This window comes from Myotis lucifugus, unplaced genomic scaffold, assembly GCF_000147115.1.
Source record: "Myotis lucifugus unplaced genomic scaffold, Myoluc2.0 scaffold_28, whole genome shotgun sequence".
Lineage (NCBI taxonomy): Eukaryota > Metazoa > Chordata > Mammalia > Chiroptera > Vespertilionidae > Myotis > Myotis lucifugus.
The window spans coordinates 8,251,968-8,273,808 of record NW_005871076.1 but is presented as its reverse complement, the minus strand read 5'-3'; the positions used below and the strand labels follow the sequence as shown (position 1 = coordinate 8,273,808).

Below are 21,841 nucleotides of genomic sequence, written 5' to 3'. Positions count from 1 at the left end.
AAGTAAACTTATACTTAAAAAAAATAAGTCAGGGAGTAGTCCTCGTAGGTGTGATGCCTAGATTATGGAGAGTTTGCATTTATTGATCATGACTGTTGTAGGCTCATATAGACTTGTGGTGACTAAAGTAGACCACTGAAGGACATGAGTTCATTAAGTTGAGCCAAAGTGTTAAAAGGATGATCTATGTATATATTAGAGTGCCAAGAATTTAAATAGCAGGGACCAAAACCATGGAGACATGACAGAGTGAACCATTGTTGCAGACTGCAATGATGAGGGTTAATGGGTAATATAATCTGATGAAATAAGATTTAAAGCTGAGTGGTTTTAGGGAGGTGAGAAAGGGAAAGGTTTGGAAGTACTTAGGAACAGCAAGAGAGATACACCGCTCATTCCCATCTGAGTGGTAAGAGGACTGTGGGAGCAAAACCAGCAGCTTCTCTTGAAAGGGCTGCTGGGGAAGTTTGTCCTTCAGGGAACTAGGCTTTAGGAAGAACAAGAAGGTGATGCATTTTCAAGAGGAGAGGCAATGGTGGAGATTTTACTGAGGAGGAGCTATGATTTCCAGATGGTGAAGTGGGAGGGCATCTGGAGATGAAGAAAGGAGGTATGAGGATGGAGCGGGATTGGAGGAGTCTTATAGAGAATTGAATTTAGGTTCTGAAGAGTGACTTGGGAGACAGATGGTGGTAACATAAAAAGGGATTAGGGCACTTAAATTGTATGTAAGGAGTCAGTGAGGCAAAGCAGGTAAAGTGAAGTGCATAGCACGGTGCTAGGCATGTAGGTCATGCTCAATACCTTTTGGTTAAGAAAGGAATTTAGAGCCACATCCTGCCTTCCAGTACTCCCTTCTGCATGTCCCGCTACTCAGTTGATGGATGACAAAAGGGAATATTAAGATTTTACACACTGGCTGAGTTTTTATTAATTGTAACTGGAATCACTGAAATAATTAGTGGGTGTCAAATGCTGGGTAAAAACCTGAGCCTAGTGCTCATTATGGCAGATGTAAATTGAAAAGCTTCAATCCATGTTTTGTCTTTAATGCATAACCTTGTTTCATTAACCTTTAATAAGCCCATATCAATAAGCCCATATCCTGAATTATCATAAAAGGCTAATATCCCTCAACATTTTTTAGTTTAGTGCATGAGTCAGATAGCCAGCATTTCTCACCTTGCCTTTTCCAGGGGGATTTAGACAAGCCCCTCTGTCTTCGGAATCCAGGGTTCTGCCCCAAAGTTGGGGTGGGATAGGGCTGGCTCTCTGCTCCGTGACATCTCAAAGGCCCAATTCTTTAACACTGCCACAGGCTCCCACTGCCACATTGAGTTTATTATTTGCTCTGCCGGAGGCCTTTCTTTTTTCATCCCACTCTTCCTGCACCTCTCTATGGGGGTCTCTGTCCTAAGTGTTTCAGGATTTGGGAAAGTTGATTGTATGTGAGCCAGTGGTGATCTTACAAGTTTTCAGCACAGGCCTGATCAGTCTTTACATGAGAAGGATAACTGGGTGGTTAGTGCTTGGGCTTTAGAATCAGAGTATCTGAGTTCAAATCACAGCTCTGCTTCATACTGGCTGTGTGATTTTGAGTGTATAATTTAATCTCTCTGTGTGTTTTAATCTGTATGATGGGGATGATGATGTTACTTAATAGTGTTGTTTCAAGGAGTAACTAAATGAGATAACCCATTTCACTCACTTAACACAATATATAACAAGTATTAGTGAATGTTATACCTGTTGCTTATATGTTAGTAGAGGGTATAAACATGGAGAATTTCTCTCTTTTGGGGTGTGGGTCTTCAAGTGCCTTTCTAACAAAGCTAATTCAGTGCTCATTGGGTTGAGTTCTACAGCTTCACTTTGCATCATCCCTCAGGTGGAAGGTGCAGGCAGCACAGCAGGGCAGAAACTTGGAGCTTGGGCTGGGAGCAGAGTCCTTGATAATTCACAGTGCAGGTGCAGGTGCAGGCCCCTGGGTACAGAGCCTGAATCTGCAGGTGACTGCACCGACTTTCTTAGCCAGGGAGTGCCGACAGTACTGTCTTGGTACTTTGATTTAAACCATGCTTTTTGGTTTACTTTATTGGCAGTTACTGACATTATAACGGGCTCCTTAATCCATCACCATGGCATTGTGAAATCCCAGAAGTAGTGGATTGTTCTGCTTGTTGATTTTATAACAAGTCCTCTCTGATGGACTCAGAGGCTTGTCTAAGGAGGATAGAGACTGTCTTTCAAGGAAACAAAAGAGCAACTCAAGTATTTTATTCCCTAGCTCAGCAAGCATATTTGAGCACCCACTGAGTGCCAGGCACTGGGGATACAGACTTAAATAAAGCATAGTCTTTATCCTTGAGGAACTCAGGGTCTTTCTAGAGAGAATAAGAAGTAACCAGGTAAGGCCCATAAGTGACATAAGTGCCTTGGGACATGCCAAGCCACCCAGATACAGATATGGGGGGCTTTCAAGAGGCGGTGGAGTGTAAATTGAGACCTGAGGATGAGTGAAGCTAGCAGGGGCGCGGCAGGTGCGGGAGGAGAGGTAACAGGGAATGAGCATTCTAAAAAGAAGTATTGGTAAGTGCAAAGGCCCAGAAAGGAGAGAATAGTCACCAACATGTGGACCCATATAGTTACTAACTACTTTAACCATAGCGTAGTTATGTGCATAGGTCATGAACATTATCCAATGTTTTACATAAATTCTCACTATTACATGAATGTTGTTATTCATCCAGAGAGAAATTAATGTATATTCTCTCTGTACATCCTTATCCAGATGAAAGATGCTGCTTGGTTCTCTCTTTCTGAGCTCCCAGGAGAGCCTCTCCTTAGCTTTTTGCTTTTTCTACTGGAACCACAGGAACCAAGATCGGAAGTCAGGTCTGCCTATGTGAGCCTTGCCTCATCCCCACAGCTCTCTGGAAGGCTCCAGGGCTTTCTCCCCTCTCTCTGATTGTTCTCCCCCTCTGTTTATCTATCTCTGTCTCTTCCTCTGTCTCTTCTTCTCCCTCTCTCTCATATATGACACTCTGTCATCATAGGTCAGTGTGAGTCAATGAAAAATGAATCAGGAACGGTTGCTGCCCTCATGGAACCGATAGACCAGAGGAAAAGAAGAAGGTCCTACAGCTCCATGATAGGGTGATTGCTTCAAGCTGCAACTCAGAAAATCAACCAGGCTGTATGAATTGAAAGAGAAAGAAGGACCCTCAGGAAGCCCCATGGTTCACTTACATAGAAGCAGGCCCACCTTTGCCCTGCCTTCCTGCCCTGCCCCCACGTGGAGTTAGCCTAAGCATGTTTGATTGGTTTCTGTACCCATTAGAATGGGAGAGAATATTAAAATATAGACTGTCATAGTTACTACTACTATTGGTTATCATTTATTAAATGCTTATTATGTGCCAGGCCCAGGGCTAAATGCTTTATATATTTAGCTCATTGAGTTCTCATGACAAAACTAGGAAGTAGATACTATCATCATTTCTCTTGTATAAACAGGGGACTGAGGTCCAGAGACTTCAGTGGCAGCTGGGATTTGAACTTGGGTATGGCTAACTCTAAATTAAGTTAAATGAATTTATTTATTTATTTGTAATCCTCACCCAAGGATATTTTCCCATTGATTTTTAGAGAGAATGGAAAAGAAGGGGAAAGACAGAGAGAAAAACCAATGTGAGAGAAACACATCGATTGGTTACTTCCTATACAAGCTCCGACCAGGGCCTGGGCTTGGGAGGAGCCTGCAACTGAGGTACATGCCCTTGACTGGAATTGAACCCCAGACCCTTTGGTCCACAGGCCGATGCTCTATTCACTGAGACAAACTGGACAGGGCTCCAAATTTTATAATCCTAACACTGGGAAGTACTCCTCTGATAAAAATATCAATTTCCCTGGTAAGTGCTCAAAAACCCCAAGTACCACACTGAAGGGGCAGCTTCAGAGTCCTTCTTGGTGAAGAGGAAGAGAGAGATGACGCCTGTTGTTAAGAGGCAGAAATGCTGAAACTGTGAAAGGCAATACCCCACATCTACTACACTCAGGAGAAAGCCAGGGAGCTGAGGCCGGCTGAACTCAGACCCACACTGAGTTTGACCAGCACTCAACAAGTTACCAGCAGGTGTGCTGGCAATCAAAGTGTCAGAGTGGAAGTCATTCTATTTCTCCCAAGGCTCTAAGCCTCTTATCAAAGGGTCTGTCTGTCTATTCCCCCACTCCCTTTTTGTTCTTATGACTCCCATCAGGGGGTCATCCTTCTCTATTCTATAACAGATTCCCCTGTCTCATCCAGGATCACTATCCTCATGTAAGAAGTCAGGGGAAAGGGAGGGAAGAAAAGGGTCTGCAGTTTCTTCCCTGCAGTGGCTGGGGGACCTTGCAGCTTATTCTGCAGATAAAGAGAAATTAAGCGTGGCGGGATGAGGTGGCATTGTGTGTACCAGCTGAATTCCTAAGGGGACTGTATGGTGACTGCTGTTCACAGCACACTGCTTTTAGCAAGCATTTTGGGGTCTGTTTGTTCTGGTGGAGCTGAAGCATACAATATAGCTGCAGAGGAGCTCTGAATTAACAACACCGTATTCTTGGATCCTTCCAAAACTTTGACCCACAAGCACACCTAACCCACTTTGGTGCATGGATTGGCTCGTGGAAGAACTCATGTGTTCATTGATCATTAATTCATTAAGCAACAAAGATAAATAAAGATCTATCATGTGCTGAGCACTGTGCTAGGGCCCTGGAGAAACAATGAAGAGGGAGGCAGGCATGATAGCTGCTCTCCTGGAGCTGGCAGACCACAGGGAATGGCAGACAGGAGGTCCTACTACAAAGTATAATGAGGAACTCTCCTTTTTGAGCAAATTAGACCTGAGTTTCTTTACATCCAATCTCATAGCAATTTCTGGGAAAACATTTTCTTCCAAATAAACCCAATTAGTAAGCAGCAGAAATAGTATGAGCCTATTAGCTTGAAAGCTTGAGCACTTTCCAATAATCCACCCTTAAAAGGATGTTCCACTCAGTTCAAAATGAGCTTATTGAACCTTCTGTGTTCTAGAAGCTGTGCCCAGCACTGGAGATGCAAGGAGTGAGATGTGGTCACTGCCCACTATGGGGGAGATATCACATAACCCAACTGTGTGAAATATGCAGCAGTGCTAGTCACTCATTCATTAAATAGTCATTTGAGTGCCTGCTCTGTGCCAGGCACTGTTCTAAATCTTTGAGATATAGCCATAAGCAAAACAGACAGAAGCTTATGCTATTTTCTAATACAAGGTTAGGCAGGAACTCCCCGAGGACATGATTTTGGATAGAGAGTTGAAGGAGGTAAAGGAGGGAGCTAAAAAGGTTTTTAAAGTCGAAGAATGTCATGGTCTGATTGCCACCTTGGTGGACAGCGGAATATTGTGGCCTGGATGTGGGGTCAGAGTGGGAGCTGTTGTAATCATCTGGTCAAGTGCAGTGTTGGTAGAGATGCAGGGATAGAAATGGATTAGGGAAGTAAGTTTTAATACCAACATGATTTAAGGTACAGAGAGAAAGTCAGAGTTCATTATGTGGCATGCTTGGACAGGAAATTCTGGAAGGAATTTCTAGAGAAACACTGGAAGGAAATTCCCTGACATGTTAACATATGATGGCTTACAGATAATTTTTCTTATACACAAATTCATTTTCTACATTGCCAATAAAATCACAAAACATTTTTGAGTGTTATGGTATTTAAACCTGTTTGTTTTCCTTAGGACAAAGTTTGCTGAACCCTTAAATCTCAATCTTGGAGAAGGGTATCACCCTTCATGCTGTCTTGGCCAGGGCTGCAGTCTTCTCTGCTTGATGTTTGATAACTTTGTTGGTTTTTAAAAATATATCAAATGAAAAGAAGATTGACAAAGTTTCAGAGCTATTGTGACCTATATATCTTATTTGCATTAACTGTATATTGTGAAAACATTTCAGAGAAACTCTAATTTAGAATTGGCATCACTGGATATCATAACCTTCCAGAGGATATGTCATGACTCACCTCATTATGGATTTAGATTAGTAAATGTTCATGAGACAAGTTTTGAAGAGTACTTATAGCACAACATATGTATAGAAGTAATTTTTTAACATTTTCTCCTGATCACTGAAAATGCTATTAAGAAACTAGATGACAAAGTAGCAATTAGAAAAATGTAGAGCCCTGATGATTATAAAACAAAAACCAAAGTTAGGCAAATCAGTACAGTAGTGCCCCTTTCCATGGGGATCATTTCTAAGACCCCCAATGGATGCCTGAAGCCCTGGATGGTACTGAACCCTATATATACTGTGTTTTTTACTACACATACATACCTATGATAAAGTTTAATTTATAAATCAGACACAGTAAGAGATTAACAAAAATAACTAGTAATAAAATAGAACAATTAAAAAATATGCTGTGATAAAAGTTATGTTAATTTGGTCTCTCCCTCTCTCTCAAAGTATTTTAGTGTATTGTACTCAAGTTTTCACTCAAAGGAAGAACTTTACAGCTTCTCTTTGGCATATCTGAATGCCAGCATCACTAGTTTTGTGCTTTGGGGCCATTATTAAGTAAAATAAAGTTTACAGGATCACAGTCTCTGTGATATAGCAACAGTTGGTCCCATAACTGAGATGGCTGCTAACGGACTAATGGGCAGGTAGTGTATACAGTGTGGATACACTGGGCAAAGGGATGACTCACCTTCTGGGCAGGACAGCGGATAGTTCACAATTTCATCATGCTACTCAGAATGGTGATCAATCTAAAATTTACGAATTGTTTATTTCTGGAATTTTCCATTTATTGTTTTCAGACCGTGGTTGACTGTGGTGACTGCAGAAAGTGAATTTGTGGATAAGGGGGGATATACTTATGATGTATCAGAATGCTCCATTCTTTCCACTTTGGTGCCTCTGTTCATTGTGTTCCCAAGCCTGGACTGATGCTCCTCTTAGCCTCCCCTAAGAAACCCTACCCCTTTCTCAGATCAGCTTGAAGGTAACTGCAGGATGACTTTCCTTATGTCCCTGGGGAAACCCACTGTTTCATGCTCCAGAACCCCACAGCATTTTTCTTTCCCCCACAGCATTTTGTTCTTAGGGCCCAATAGCCCTGTCAAAGTGCTGTCTGTATTTTTGACATTTTCATACTTAACTAATCATTTGTATATTGCAGCCCAGGACCTGCCACATTACAGGACTTAATAAATTTGCATAAAATCACTTAGTACATATACTCTGATTTAAGAATTTTATTTGTAGGAGGCTGAGGAGCAAGTAAGTGCTGGAGTGGCTATCAGGGAATTGATGTAGGAACAGCAAGGAGGGTATACGGGACTCTAAGAGATGTCTTGAAGCCAAAGCTGACTGATGGAGGCTCATTATATTGTGCATAGAAAACTACAGTAAGTTTCTAAAAGTCTTAGAAGACATGAGTAAAAGATAAGTGATTACATTTAAATAAGTTCAAATGTAATCAGGAAAATCAGATTCTAGCTTCTTGCCTAAACTAATTTATCCAGTGCGTGACTGAATAACACTTGAAAGTAGTACTGCCTATTTTGTAAATATGAAAAAAGAAGACTGAGGCTTTGACATGATTTCATCTATATATATCTCCACAGCTTCCACTGCTATCTATTAGCTGATGATTCCCAGGTTTTTACCTCCATCCCCAACTTGTATCCTAAGGAGCTGATTTAAATATTCATCTGCCAAGTGGCCATCTACACTGGTAAGTCCTGCACACAGAAGGAAGACTACACTTTGCTGATTAATCATTTAACCACTCTAGTCTCTTCTTCATCTGTAAAAGGGGAATAATAATCTTTTTGTAAACCTCAACTTAGATGTTCTTTATCAAAGTGCTCAATAGAAATGAGGAGCAAAAAGGGCTACATAGGAACTCATGTAAAGATTACTAGTCTAAGTACCGGCTTAATGAATGAGGAAGAGGAGCTTCAGAGCAGTGAGTGACTGGGCCAAGGTCATCTGACAGTTCATGGTGGAGCCTGGTCTCCTCACTCAGTGCCTTTCCTTCTGCTTTGGGAGCCCCACCTGTCAAGGCCCCATCCTAGCATTGCCTATGATGCCATGTCTCCAGTGACATATGCCATATCCTGGGGAGAGTGAGACCATAAGGCTCCAAGCTATTTGGTTTCCTCAAGTCATCTCTCATGATTACCATGAGTACACTCATCAAATATTTCCTTTAGGTCAGGGGTGGGGAACGGCAGGTCCCCGAGCCACTAAAGGCCCATGAAATAATTTGGTCTGGTCCTGCCACGGCATTAGGGGTGAGTTAATTAAATGTTTGACTAAATATAGCAGGCTAATTTTAAGCTGATAATTTTTTTGTATGGCTCCTGAATAATGTTATAAATATCCCAACGGCCCTTGGCAAAAGAAAAGGTTCCCCACCCTGATTTAGGTGAAGAAAAGATCCAACTTCTTTGATGTCTGATTTCTAAATTGGTAATCTGAGATGAGATGCCATTTGGTGGGGGGGATTCTTGCTCCTAGTTTTTTTTTGTAGTTGAAGTAAAACATTTTATTTTTCTTTTCCTGCACATTTACTGGAGCTCATCTCCATATTTATGTTAAAATACCAGTTTTAAGCACATAAAACATCAAGGTTCTGGTATGCTATGGGAAGGTATTGGGTGAATTCTTTGGAGTACAAACCTTAAGCAAAATGAATACTTACCAGAGAAGATTGTTATCAGAAAGATTCTTAGGCCACTGTTTTCAAAGTATGTAAAAGAAGCTGGAAAGAACTATTAACAGGCAACACCCTGGTCTTCATCATCCCATAGGTCAGCAACTGCATTAGGTTCCTAAGAATAAAAGCATGATCTGTGCCCCCCACTGCATCCAAGCAACTGTATTATTAGTAAATGTAAAGTGTGCTTTGTTTCTAGGGTGTGTGTGTGTGTATGTGTGTGTGTGTGTGTGTGTGTGTGTGTGTGTGTGTGAGAGAGAGAGAGAGAGAGAGAGAGAGAGAGAGAGAGAGAGTCATTTCAGTATAGCCCTTCTTAATTTTCAAAGCATTTAACCATCAGTAATTAGCAAACCTGTTCTGGAGCCCAGAATAACAAGTCATTATTATTAATTTCACACTGTAGGTATGAGCGATAGAGAGGTCATAATAATATGAAAGATAATCATGCTACCAAACATTTGGAAAGTCCTTTTGTGTTTGAGAAGTGATAGTATTTAGAAAACTTTAGCTTCAATCATTCTTATGTCACTGTAATTTTAGGACTAGGTTTACAACTTTAGTTTTCTTATTTCTCCAGGGTCTTACATCATACTGCCCATACTGTGATCAGAGACCATACTCTCCAACTCCTGCAGACCTCCTGGGGTACCCAAGAGTGCAGATTGTACTATACCACCTGGTTTGTTTTGTGGAGAGCTGATGGATAAGTTCATGGCCTCCTATTGTTCAGGCAAAACATGTTTTAAAAGGAAGCCTGTACCAGAATATTCAGTGTTTATTGCAAGTTTCTTATCTTTATACTGTGAGAGTATATCATGCTAGGTACTGATTATATATTTTAGAAATGGAAAATAAAGAGGGAGACACTTAATCCTATATAATAAAAAAATAATAAAAGGCTAATATGCAAATCAACTAAATAACAGGACAGGTTGCTATGACATGCACTGACCACCAGGAGGCAGACACTCAATGCAGGAGCTGCCCTCTGGTGGTCAGTGTGCTCTCACAGGGGGAGTGCCGCTCAGCCAGAAGCTGGGCTCACAGCTGGCAAGTGGAGCAGCGGTGGTGGGAGCCTCTCCCACCTCCGTGGCAGCGCTAAGGCTGTCCAACTGCTGGCTTAGGCCCATTTGCCATGGGAGAGCAGGACTAAGCCATCAATTGGACATCCCCCAAGGGCTCCCAGACTGTGAGAGGGTACAGGCTGAGCTGAGGGGACCCCTCTAGTGCATGAATTTCGTGCACCAGGCCTCTAGTTCATCCAAAACAGGTGAGGTTTCTGAATGATGGAGATTTTTTTCACTTTGCAATCAAGTGCAGTTCTGTCAGTGTTCTTGATTGGTGTTAAATGGAACTCTATCTTGGGTCCAGGAGATGCAATGGCATTTTCTGACTTATAATTCATGTGTTTGAAGGGTAGCAGAATATGCCACCCCCAAATATCCCTTTGGTGTAAGGATTATATTGAGCTGAAGGCAATTAAGAAGAAGTAGGTACAAGAAAAGCTCTCTGCCCTCCCCCTATTTGTCTAAATGCTGGACATAAATTTATTTGTAAGGGTGTCCTCCTTTCCCTCTCTACCAAGGACAAAACAACTTTAGACCCTTATCAGCCCAGAGACAGCACTGGAAGTATTTATATAGCAAACCTGGCTAAAACTAGTCCTCATCTACCATTAGTTTCCCCATAGACTTACCTTCCCACAATTTTATATCTCTAGAAGCTCCAAGTCCTTATCCTTTGCATTGTCACTTCTCTAAAACTGAATTTTAAGATGCTATACAAACCCAAGTCCTCACCATCCCTTTGAGTTACTCATTTCTGAGTTCTCTCATCTGTTGTGCTATGCACATGTTAATAAACTTCTGTTTTTTCTTTTTCCTTGTTAATCTGTCTTTTGCTTGTCTAGTTTACAGGGCTCTAGCTGGGAAAGCTAGGAGGGTAGAGGGAAAACAATTTTTTTTCATCCCCTACAGCCTAATAGAGGAAAAAAAGAACCATGACTTTTTACCATTATACAACCTAAAAACCAAACACTAAAATAATCCAAAGCTATGAACTCAGAAGGGTGGAGGGAAATCATTTTTCCTTTCCTACATGGGCTTGTCTGTATCTCCCTGGCCAAGGGCTCAGATGCCCTTTTTCACATGGTCCATCCTCAGCTCCTGGGGCCCACTCTCATCCTATACTGGGCCACAGGGGTTGTTTGGAACTCAGTGATGAATTGTCAGAGATTTAGTTTTATTTACTTATACATGAAGGGACTCTCGATTCATCATAATGGCATAAAGAATATTTTAAGCTAAAAATTTCTGAATAAACGGCAGCTAAACTTCTTTTACTTCTTTTAATACTTTTTAGCAGAGCCTCCCAAAAGTATAGCCACCATAAATGTGCTGGGGGTGAGAGGGTGGAGGTGGGTGTTATAGCCAGAAAACAGACTGACCACTCGCACCCAGGTGAGAGCATCACACACTCTCATGCCTTCCATTTGTTTCCCCAAAAGCTTGTGTGTCTCCTAACAGTCCTCTTATTCCTCAGAAACTGTTTTCTCCCCTCTCTTTCCCCACTAAGTTGGTATATAAACCCCTGTCTTTTATTGTTCAGGTAGCTACTTCTTTTAGGTACTTCTATACGCATATGAATAAGCTCTGTCTTTTCTCCTGTTAATCACAGCACCCCATTCCCCCAAGATTGCAACCTAAAGTGACAGAGGAAAAGTTTTCCTAGCAAAGCAGGACACTGAACCAGGAACTGTTAGTTATAAAGTGTTGACGTCACATGAGGGAAGTGCCAAAGTTACAATATTTAATGAGAAAACCAGGATTCCAAATTGTTTATATAGTCGTGTTACCATTGCATAGAACAAATATATGCACAGAAAAATATCACTGGACCTCCATACTTGGTAATAGGTCATAAAACAGAAGAGTCTTAGGAATAAAACTTGGAGGAATGAATGGGTAGAGAAATAGTCACTGGGACACTGGGATGGAATAGAAAGTCCAGAAGCAGAAACCTGTGTATTTGGGAATTGGTGTGTGATACAGGTGGCATCACAGGCTAGTTGGGGGAAAAGTTAGATTATCTAATAATGGTGCTAGGAAACTAACTCATGGAGAAAAGCAAAAATTTGACACAAACTCACCCTATATACAAAAGTAAACTCCAGTTGTACTGTGGACTTAAAAAGATGGGAAAGGACAAGAACCATAGGTGGAGAGCATGCAATATAGTATACAGATGATGCATCATAGAATGCACTTGAAACTTACATAATCTTATTAACCAATGTCACCCCAATAAATTTAGTAAAATAAAATAAAAGTTAATGGTAGATCTCTAAAGGCAATAGAAAAAAATAGGTGTAATATAGGATAGTATCTTTGTGACATTGGGTGGGGAAGATTTCTTAATAAAACTAAGTGCACAAACTATTTAAAAAATAAGGGTTTTTTGTTCAACAAAGGGTGCCATGTACATATCCAACAGAGCAGTGATAGACTGGGAGAAGATATTTGCAATATCTGAAGTAAAGAAGGAACTAGTACTTAGAATATATGAGGAACTCATGAAAGAAGATGTAAAAATACCCCCAAATAGAAAGTCTGTTAAAAAGTGGGTGAAGGATGATAGGAAGAGGCAAGTCACAGAAAAGAGAAACCCCTGTGGCCGAACAATAGATGAAGCACTCAGCTTCATTAGCAATTAGAGAAATGCAAATTAAACTCACTTTACATTCCTCACATTGGCAAACATTAGAAAGCAGGGTAATACCTAGAGCTGGCAGACATGGCAACCCAAAGTCCCAAGGCAGGTGTCTGGGGCATCAGTGGTGCTGAGTGGAATGAACCATGAGCAGACCTTATGGGTCTATAGCACATGAATGCTAAGAGAGAATTGGAAGCAGGTACAGGATGTTCTTTGCAGCATTATTTGTGGTAACAAGAAATTAGAGGCAGTCTAGATATCTATCACTATGGAAATGAGAAAGTGAGAGGTTGCAGATACAGATAATGGAATTTAGGCCTCAGACAGAAGCAATGGACTAGGTTTATATACAGCAATTTGGAGAGACTAAAAAACTTGGTAATGAGTGAAAGAGTAAGAAAGATCACAATTTTATTGTATGATCCCTCTTACATAATTTATCAACACACACACACACACACACACACACACACACACACCAGCAATGTATGTTTTCCGTGGTCTCTATTAGCCTGTAAGTTCTATGGGGCAAAGGTTACAGGACTTTGATGGTCTCTGAGTGTTCCAACCTCTAGAGCTTTTTACATAGTAGGTGCTAAAGAAATATTTCTTGAATAATACATGTAGACATACATACATATAAACACACTATATATACACATTGACTTATGCTCATGTGTGTTTGCGTGCACGCATTTTTGAGGTGTAGGAGAATGGGAATGAGGATAAAGTATGAAGAGAAACAAAAATATGATAATGTTCCATCAACTGAGTCATAGTTTTAATTCTAATTTTTGCACCTGGGGGTAGAGGGAACATTAGGAGGAAACATATGGATTGTTCTTAGATGGTGGGATTAATGCTGAACTTTCTGTTTCCTCTATTTTTCTATATTTTCTAAAAATTCTATAATCAGTGTGTTATTTTCATTATCCTCAAACCCAAACACTTGAAGATGTTTTTCTCATACTTGGGAGGGGCAGTTCCCCAGTTCTAAGTTTCCCCCATTTCTTCTGTCAGTTACCTCCTATCCCATATCCACCAGCTTTCCCAAGCACCGTATGCACAAACAGAATTCCAATTTCTGTCTCCACTTGTGCCTTGGTCAATAGAAAGCATCAGCAATCTCTTCCTTTCCTTCAGACTGACTCCTACTTTTAGGACTGTCTTTCGCTTCCCAGAATAACTGACCTCTAGCTTTCTATCCTGCCCTGCTGGTGGTTCAGCTAGATTAGTGGTCTCATTCTTCCACAATTCATCTCAACTTGGTACTTTGCCATGGTATTGGGTTGTATAGTATCCTTCCTGGAACTTCAGTATGGGACCTTATTTGAAAATAGTGTATTTCAGGTGTAATTAGGTAGAATGAAGTCCTTCTGGAGTAGTTGGCTCTTAATCCAAAATGACTGCTGTTTATAAGAATGTCTGTATAAGAAAGGATAAGGGCCACAGATACAAACAGTGAGATCACTGTGTGACAACAAAGACAGAGATTGGGGTGATGTGTCTTCAAGTTAAGGATCACCATGGCAGCTAGGAAGAGACAAGGAAGGATCCTTCCCTTAGAGCCTTCAGAGAGACCATGGCCCTGATAATACCTTGATATTGGACTTCTGGCCTCCAGCACTATGAGAGTAAATTTCAATTCCAAAGCTTTGGAGGAAGAAGGAGAGGTCTAGTCCAGTGATGGCGAACCTATGACACACGTGTCAGAGGTGACACGCGAACTCATTTTTTTGGTTGATTTTTCTTTGTTAAATGACATTTAAATATATAAAATAAATATCAAAAATATAAGTCTTTGTTTTACTATGGTTGCAAATATCAAAACATTTCTATATGTGACACGGCACCAGAGTTAAGTTAGGGTTTTTCAAAATGCTGGCACGCCGAGCTCAAAAGGTTCGCCATCACTGGTAGTCCATACCTTTATGCTAAAACTTGCTCTAGGTGAATCAAAATCAGAGATAAAATTTAGCCACTTTCCTCTACTTTAATGAAAATTTTACTTGATTCGTGCAGCCAACAGAGGGAGAAAGATGTCCGTAGAATCTGGAAAATGTAGTAGAAATGTCAAAATCCAATGGAATCCTTCTTATTCTGGGACTGTTACTCCTAAACCCACTTTACAGGACCTTTGTGCTGGCAGTGCTTTGCAAGGAACAGTTTGCCCAGACCTGGGGAAGGAGTTTCTCCACCTCCACAGGAACCTTGTCTGACTGTGCTGTTACTGTGATTGTGATGAATCACCCACTGGCTGGGATGTGCTGGTCCTTCTGCACTCAGGTGCCACTCATCCCCTTCCTGGGTGGACCTCCCCTTCCTATAGTGGTCATCCAATTTTTTTCAGTATGTCCCCTCCAGTCAAATTCTATAGTAGATAGAATTTACCAAACTGCAGATATGAGTCATTCCCTTACCTGCTGAAACCTTCCAATGGCTCTCCATTCACCCTAAAATGAAATCCATCTTCTTGCTATAGCTGCCAATGGCAAAGTCATGTCTGAAGTGTTCTTCTTCAACACTATTACCTGCCACCTCTCCTTTTTACTCCTTGCAATGGGGCGCTACTCACAATTCTCTAATAGGCCTCTCTTTCCCCTCTCTGCACTGAGATATTTCATGTGCTACTTCTATACCTAGAACCATTTTCCCATTCCATCCTGTCTGTTTCTCTCTCCCATAACCTCAGGTTTTCTTTAAACACTATCTCCTCTTTAAACACATGTACATCTGTATGTATGTGTGTGTGTACACACACACACAGTCAGCTGTCCACAAACTCAGCTCTTTTAAAATTGCCCTTTTACTGCGTAGCACGATATGTAAAGCTGTGTTTATTTGTGTGGTGGTATGAAAAATGCTGATCTTTTCCACTAGACTAGAAGGTCCTGAGGGCATGAACTTTATTTTGTTCATTATTTCAACCCAACATCCAACCCAGAGCCTAGAGGGTTAATGATGCTGAATTATCAGGTAGCTCTGTAATGAGGGCTCATCCAGTTCTGATATTCTGCAGGTCTACAACCCATCTCCCATTCCACCCTCCTGGCATATTTTCCATATTAATCTGAAGGTGAATTTGCTCATAAAACACATGCCTCTATGTTGATGGTGTGTGTAGCACAATTGATTAATGTCACTGTATTGTAAATAATTTATATAGCATTGCAACTTTTTTCAGAGATAAGTCCTGTATTTTCCTCATTTCTATTTGATTTAATTTGTGCTACTTCTCATTGACTAATATTCTCTAAGAACTGTTTCTATTTTCTCCATATCTCTGATATATTTCATCATGATAGTTATACTTGTATAGGAAATTACTTTTTCTCAATTTTTTTTTGTGTGTAGTGATGAATCTTTTTCATGGAGATATTTTTAAAAAAGTAATCTCTGTGTTTTGCAGGAGCTGTGCCTTCCCATTTCCTTCTCTTTCCTCCTCTGCTTCTCTGTCTTCCTGCCCATAACACGTGTTTTCACAATACTTAGCAGCACTCCAGGCTTGCTCAGTTTCACTGGTCTGCATTTTCCAATTGAAAATATCCCCTGTTTTTAGCCACAGAGCTTTACATGTACAGCCCATACTATCTCTTGCTCTGAAAAGATGTCTTGGTGGGCAAGGAGAGAAGCTTAGTAAAATCAGGAAGACCTTTTGAATAGAAGAAATGCTGACACTTAAGTTGTGTTGGTAGGAAAAGTTGTGGCACTAAAAACCCAGTGGGCTTTGGGGAACAAAAAGGGATCCTCACTGAGTTCTGTGTGTATGTTGGGCGGGGAGTGTCAGGTTCTCTGCAACGTTTTATATTGTTCATCTCCTTTAATCCTCATCAGCACCCTGGGAGGTCGTTATTCATTAAGTCACTCACCAAGTCATTTATTGACTGAGCTAATATTATGTATTGAATACCTAATATGTGCCAGGACTTTCTTGAGGTTAAATGGGTGAGACATGGAAAGCTCTTAACAACTGGGTGAATCATGATGTCACTTACAGAGATTAGGGTAAGAGCAAGATTTTGGGTGAGGAAAAGAAGCATTCCATTCTGACCTCTTACAATTCTACCCGCTTACCCCTTTTCAGATAAGAAAACTAACTTCCACTGGATCCCCCAGGATTGCATGGCTGCCAGGGGATAACTCTGGGACTGGAAACCTGGTGAGTCAGATTCCAGAGCCAAGTTTTTTGTTCTCTGTTCCAAAGCCTTGAGGAAATGAAGCCTGGCTGCCTGGGTGCTCACGAGAGCCTGTCCCCTGCCCTTGTCCTCACCAAGCAAAGTGGCTTCCTTTGCCACCTCAATACCTGTCATCTAGTGTACACTGGCTTATACTCTTGGCTTGAACCCCAGAAGAGGAAAATCATTTAACTTTAGGCATTAGTTATGACCCAGTGAAAAATTGTCATTAAAGGACACATTAATTAACTCTTTTCCTGTTATGATTTATTGAAGGCTCTGGCATAAGTGCTCCTCCAGACATTTAGGTAGAAAAATAGAAAAAGACAAAGCTAACATGGCAGAGGTCACCTCTGTTTCTTCTCCTGAGATAAGCCAGTCCCCAGATCTTACTGTCAGATATAAAAGCTGACAATCCTGGCCCCAGTGTGGACTGTTAACTGGCATGCGTGCTCTTACCTCACCTTACATGTACATGCTTAGTGGGGGGCCATCCCATTATAGCTCATCACCTGTCATATGTCATCTTTCTCTTTCTGCTTCTGCTCTGCATTGCCAAGTACTCAAGCAGAGAGCTTGGATGACCCAGTCAGATCACTGAGGGTATTGGGGATGGCATATAAGTGAGTGCTTTGAGGAGTTTTCTGCCAGAGTCTCTTAAATAACAACTTGCTTTTAAGACCTGCAGCCTTCACAGCTTAAAAAATATTTTCCCAATGGAAAAGGAAACCGTTTTCAAGTCATTTTGTGTATGTTAAGCAGGCATTTGTTTATTCTACCAGCCAAGATTTCAAACTTCAACTCTATTTTCCCAGAGTGTTCGTCTATAAAATTTAAAAATTTTAAAAATATTCAAAGCATGTGAGAAATAGGTGCAAACACAGATTCCACTGGAGGCAATGGGCTTGTTCAGCCTTTGGCTCTGCCTCAGGCCCAGGGTGGGCCTTTCCTCAGGCTTCCTGGCTCCTGGCTCCCTCCACAAGGCCAGAGTTCAGATGTGCTCTGAGCTGTCCCTACCACAGTACAGTCACTCCTCCTCCTTTCCCCCTCTTCTTCCCTTTTCCACTTTGATAAAGTTTGCAAGCAGTTTACAAACTGTCATCTCAACATCTTTATCTTCCACAATGAGATCTCACTAGAGATCATTAGCGCTTGGTAAATTGGTCTGATTTGTCGTCATTTGCATTTTTAATTTGTGGTATTTTAGGTCCACTGACTTTTTTATGGGCCTTAAAATGGCAAAACAAACATTAATACATAATTCATTATTTATTTTTCATAATGCATGTGGTTAGCAACTCATTGACAAATAGAAAATTCATCAACACTTTGAGCAAGATAGGCTACAGGTCTAGCTTTCTGCCCCCCTACTCTTCCCCTCTGTGCCCTGTAAGGATAAATTGCATGTGACTGCAGCACAGTCAGCAGCTTCCTTGCTGATGTTTTGTCAACAGGAAATGCTTTCTCAGTTGCAGTTTTGTTATTATTGAGAATGATCAAATCTTAAATAACTAAGGTGAAGTGTTTGTTGGGCTTCTCTGACTTGGGAACAAGGGATACTTTTCAATTTAAGCAAAAGATGAGATAGCAAGAGGTATCCCTCCAATCCCCATCCTGCTTCTCCTTCCTTCCAAAGCCTTGAATCTCATTCTACAATATTCTCTTGTCCTTTCCTCCCCTTCCCCTTTCACCCCTGTTAGGTATTGCTGTTGGCATAACTCTGAATTGGAAAAAAGACTTAATGCCTGTAATCTTTTCAAAACAATAGCTCCACTAATAAACAACACGCACAGACAGAATGCCAAGTAATTTGGGAAGACCCAAACAAAATAAAGTAAACCCTGAGCAATTTTATCAGAAAGATGATCAATAAAAAAACCAAGCAGACTCATTCAAGAGAAATGTAGAGACCTTATTACGTACTTGGTGGCAGAAGCTGTAACTCAACTGAGGTAGACAAAGTCCTCTACACAGAGAGCAGAGCCCGTTCCAGTAGTGAAACACCTCTGAATAGTCTCTTCCATGCTGGGCTTCCCCTTCTCTGTCTCCTACTACATAGATAAACCAATCAGCCAAAATGTCTTTGTGGGCAGGGCTCTCAGACTCCACATGGTAGGTATTGTGGGCAAGACCAAGAAGACACACAGCACCCTCCAGAGCAGGGGTCCTCAAACTTCTTAAACGGGGCCAGTTCACTGTCCCTCAGACCGTTGGAGGGCTGGACTATAGTTTAAAAAAAAACTATGAACAAATTCCTATGCACACTGCACATATCTTATTTTGAAGTAAAAAAACAAAACGGGAACAAATACAATATTTGTATTTGCATGTGGCCCGAGGGCCATAGTTTGAGGACCCTTGCTCCAGAGTTTAGTGATCATTGGCACCATGCAGTGCAGTTAATGATTGATCTTTAGTTATTTAATGTGGTTTGCTTTTATCCCTTCAACTACCTTATCACTTTTAGAGCTTCCCCATTTCACCATGTCCATCAAATACCTCTATTAAATCCATATATGCAGGAAGAGTTTAAACCATAGATATAGCAATCACTTGCTTCATCAGTTGAAATGATTATCCTTTTAGGATTTTCTTCGTTAAATATTTATGGATGCTAGGAACCATTCAAGATGCTAGGAAGGCCTCAGTGACCACGTGAGTTTTAATATTTTTCTAGACCCAAGGAGATTAGAGGGACATAAGAAAATCCTTGAACAGCTGTATCATTTCCACACTAAAAATAATGGTTTTCTAGCAGGCATCTGACACCAGCTACAATTTATTGGAGACCTTGACATTAGCTGTACTTCTTGCTAATAACTGGACTATTCTGGTGGTAAATTAAAATGACTCCCAAAACAATAGCCTCAGCAACTGAATCAGGTTTTCATGCACAGTGTCAGTCAGGAGAGTCACTCCCAGAATGTGTGTTTTAAAGGCTCTGGAGGATGACATGACATCTCCATAGAGAACCTGATAGCTGTGCTGAACCCTGCGTCATCTCTGTAACACATGGCTACAGGCAGTAATGTGTAGTTCCCTTAAGGCAAAACAGACTCCAAAAGAGTGCACTGTAGAACACATGCATTTACTCATTACTCTTTCATTACAATTTGACTTTCCTCTTGCTAAGCTGTTCTCTTCTCTGAGAAGATTTATGTCAGGAATGCACATGCAAGGGTAGTTGAATAAGTGATACAGTTCTGACAGAACACTTAGGTTAATTTATAATGCACCCTTTGTCAACAACCTGAAAGACATTTCAAACAAAGGGAGATGTTAATAGCCAGTGAATGTGTATTTATGTGAACTCTTATCTGCTTAAATCAGTGGTCAGCAAACTCATTAGTCAACAGGGCCAAATATCAACAGTACAACAATTGAAATTTCTTTTGAGAGCCAAATTTTTTAAACTTAAACTATATAGGTAGGTACATTGTTATTAACTTAATTAGGGTACTCCTAAGGCTTAGGAAGAGCCACGCTCAAGGGGCCAAAGCGCCGCATGTGGCTCGCGAGCCTCAGTTTGCCGACCACGGGCTTAAATCATTGCATTGTAGAGAGCATTTGTCATCATGTTAGTAGGTTCTTAACTGTCCATAATTTTTATAATTTACTTTTTAAATAAAAATACCATAGTAAATGCTTTTAATAAACTTCCAATTCTAGATATTATATATACTGAAATATGTCAGACTTTGGGTTTTATTAAAAGGAAAAAATAGCCCAGATGTAATTGCAAATGTTAGTCTAGCATAATTTTATTTAGAATGGCTGGCATGCTCCCAGATTTCAGATAAGTAGAGAGTTGTGCAATTATTCAGATAATTGAATTAAGAAAACATTTTTTCCTTGAATTGTTTTTTTCTTTGCCAGAAATATCTAAGTTAATTGGCTTAGCCATTTTTTTCTACATGACCTATATGAAGATTTAGTCTGAAGCCCAGGGTACAGCAAAATTCCACCAGGTTTCCTTGGGACATCATTGGCTTTATTGCTGGTAGGTGGAGTTTATTGTATAGAAACAAGGAAAGGAGAGGCACTAGCCACATTTCTTGTGAACTTCTTTGGGTAATCTCTACATCTACAACCACCAATTTTTCTAGATAAGGCTATGTACAAGGCACGAGTAGGGAAGTGTCTTCAATTTAGTAGATGGGTCAAAGATGGGAGACAGATGGAATAAAACTAGTTAATTATAATATTCTTAATCTATTCACAATTTTTGGTGCCCTGCACTCCCTGTAGGCCTGGTTCTTCTGTCCCTGATTGTGTGTGATTCCACTCCTACAGAGAGGCTTCCATGGCCTCATGCACGCACAGCTAAATTGTCCCCCTCTTTAGTCGCAGTGCCTCACACTCCAGACCTTCTAATTCACCTTACCTACCAGCCAAGTAAATTCCCAAAACTCTAGCTTTCATCATTTTAGTAAGTACCCTAATCACAAACTTCCAGTGGCTCTCCATTTCCTGCAGGATAACATCCAGGATAGCCCTCATATAAATTGAGGATAATTGGCCCTGGCCAGATGGCTCAGTTGGTTGGAGCATCATCTCATACACCAAAAAAGTTGCGGGTTCAATTTTCAGTCAGGGCACATACCTAGGTAGCGGGTTTGATTCCAAGTCTCTCTCTCTTCCCCCTTCTTCTCTCAAATCAATAATAATAAAAAGACATATCTTTGAGTAAGGATTAAAATGAGGGTAATAATGGTATTCATATAAATGATTGTTGAAGGGATTAAACAACATCATATTAAGACACTCAGTCTTTGGCACACAGTAAGTTCTCACTAAATGGTTTGCTTTTAATTATTACTGAACACTGTCAAAAGAATTAGGTCCCATCTTCTCTTTTAGGGGGAATGTCAATTGACAGGAAAAACATAGGCCCACTATTGAATAGTGGACTTTGGAGATGGGTCACCATCCCCTAGGCCAGTGGTCGGCAAACTGCGGCTCATGAGCCACATGTGGCTCTTTGGCCCCTTGAGTGTGGCTCTTCCACAGAACACCACATGCGGGCGCGCATATACCGTGCAATAGAAACTTCGTGGCCCATGCGCAGAAGTCGATATTTTGTGGAAGAGCCACACTCAAGGGGCCAAAGAGCCTCATGTGGCTTGCAAGCCACAATTTGCCGACCACTGCCCTAGGCTAACCTGGTAGGTCCAAGTGTTATCAGGGTGGCTGAATT

General features: G+C 40.9%; 1 protein-coding gene across 1 annotated transcript in view; it reads right to left on the bottom strand.

The window, feature by feature from the left end:
- Positions 1 to 21,841, bottom strand: part of TRPC7 (transient receptor potential cation channel subfamily C member 7) — a 259,805-nt gene that overhangs the window by 96,596 nt on the left and 141,368 nt on the right. The gene's annotated exons all lie outside the window — the stretch shown is intronic.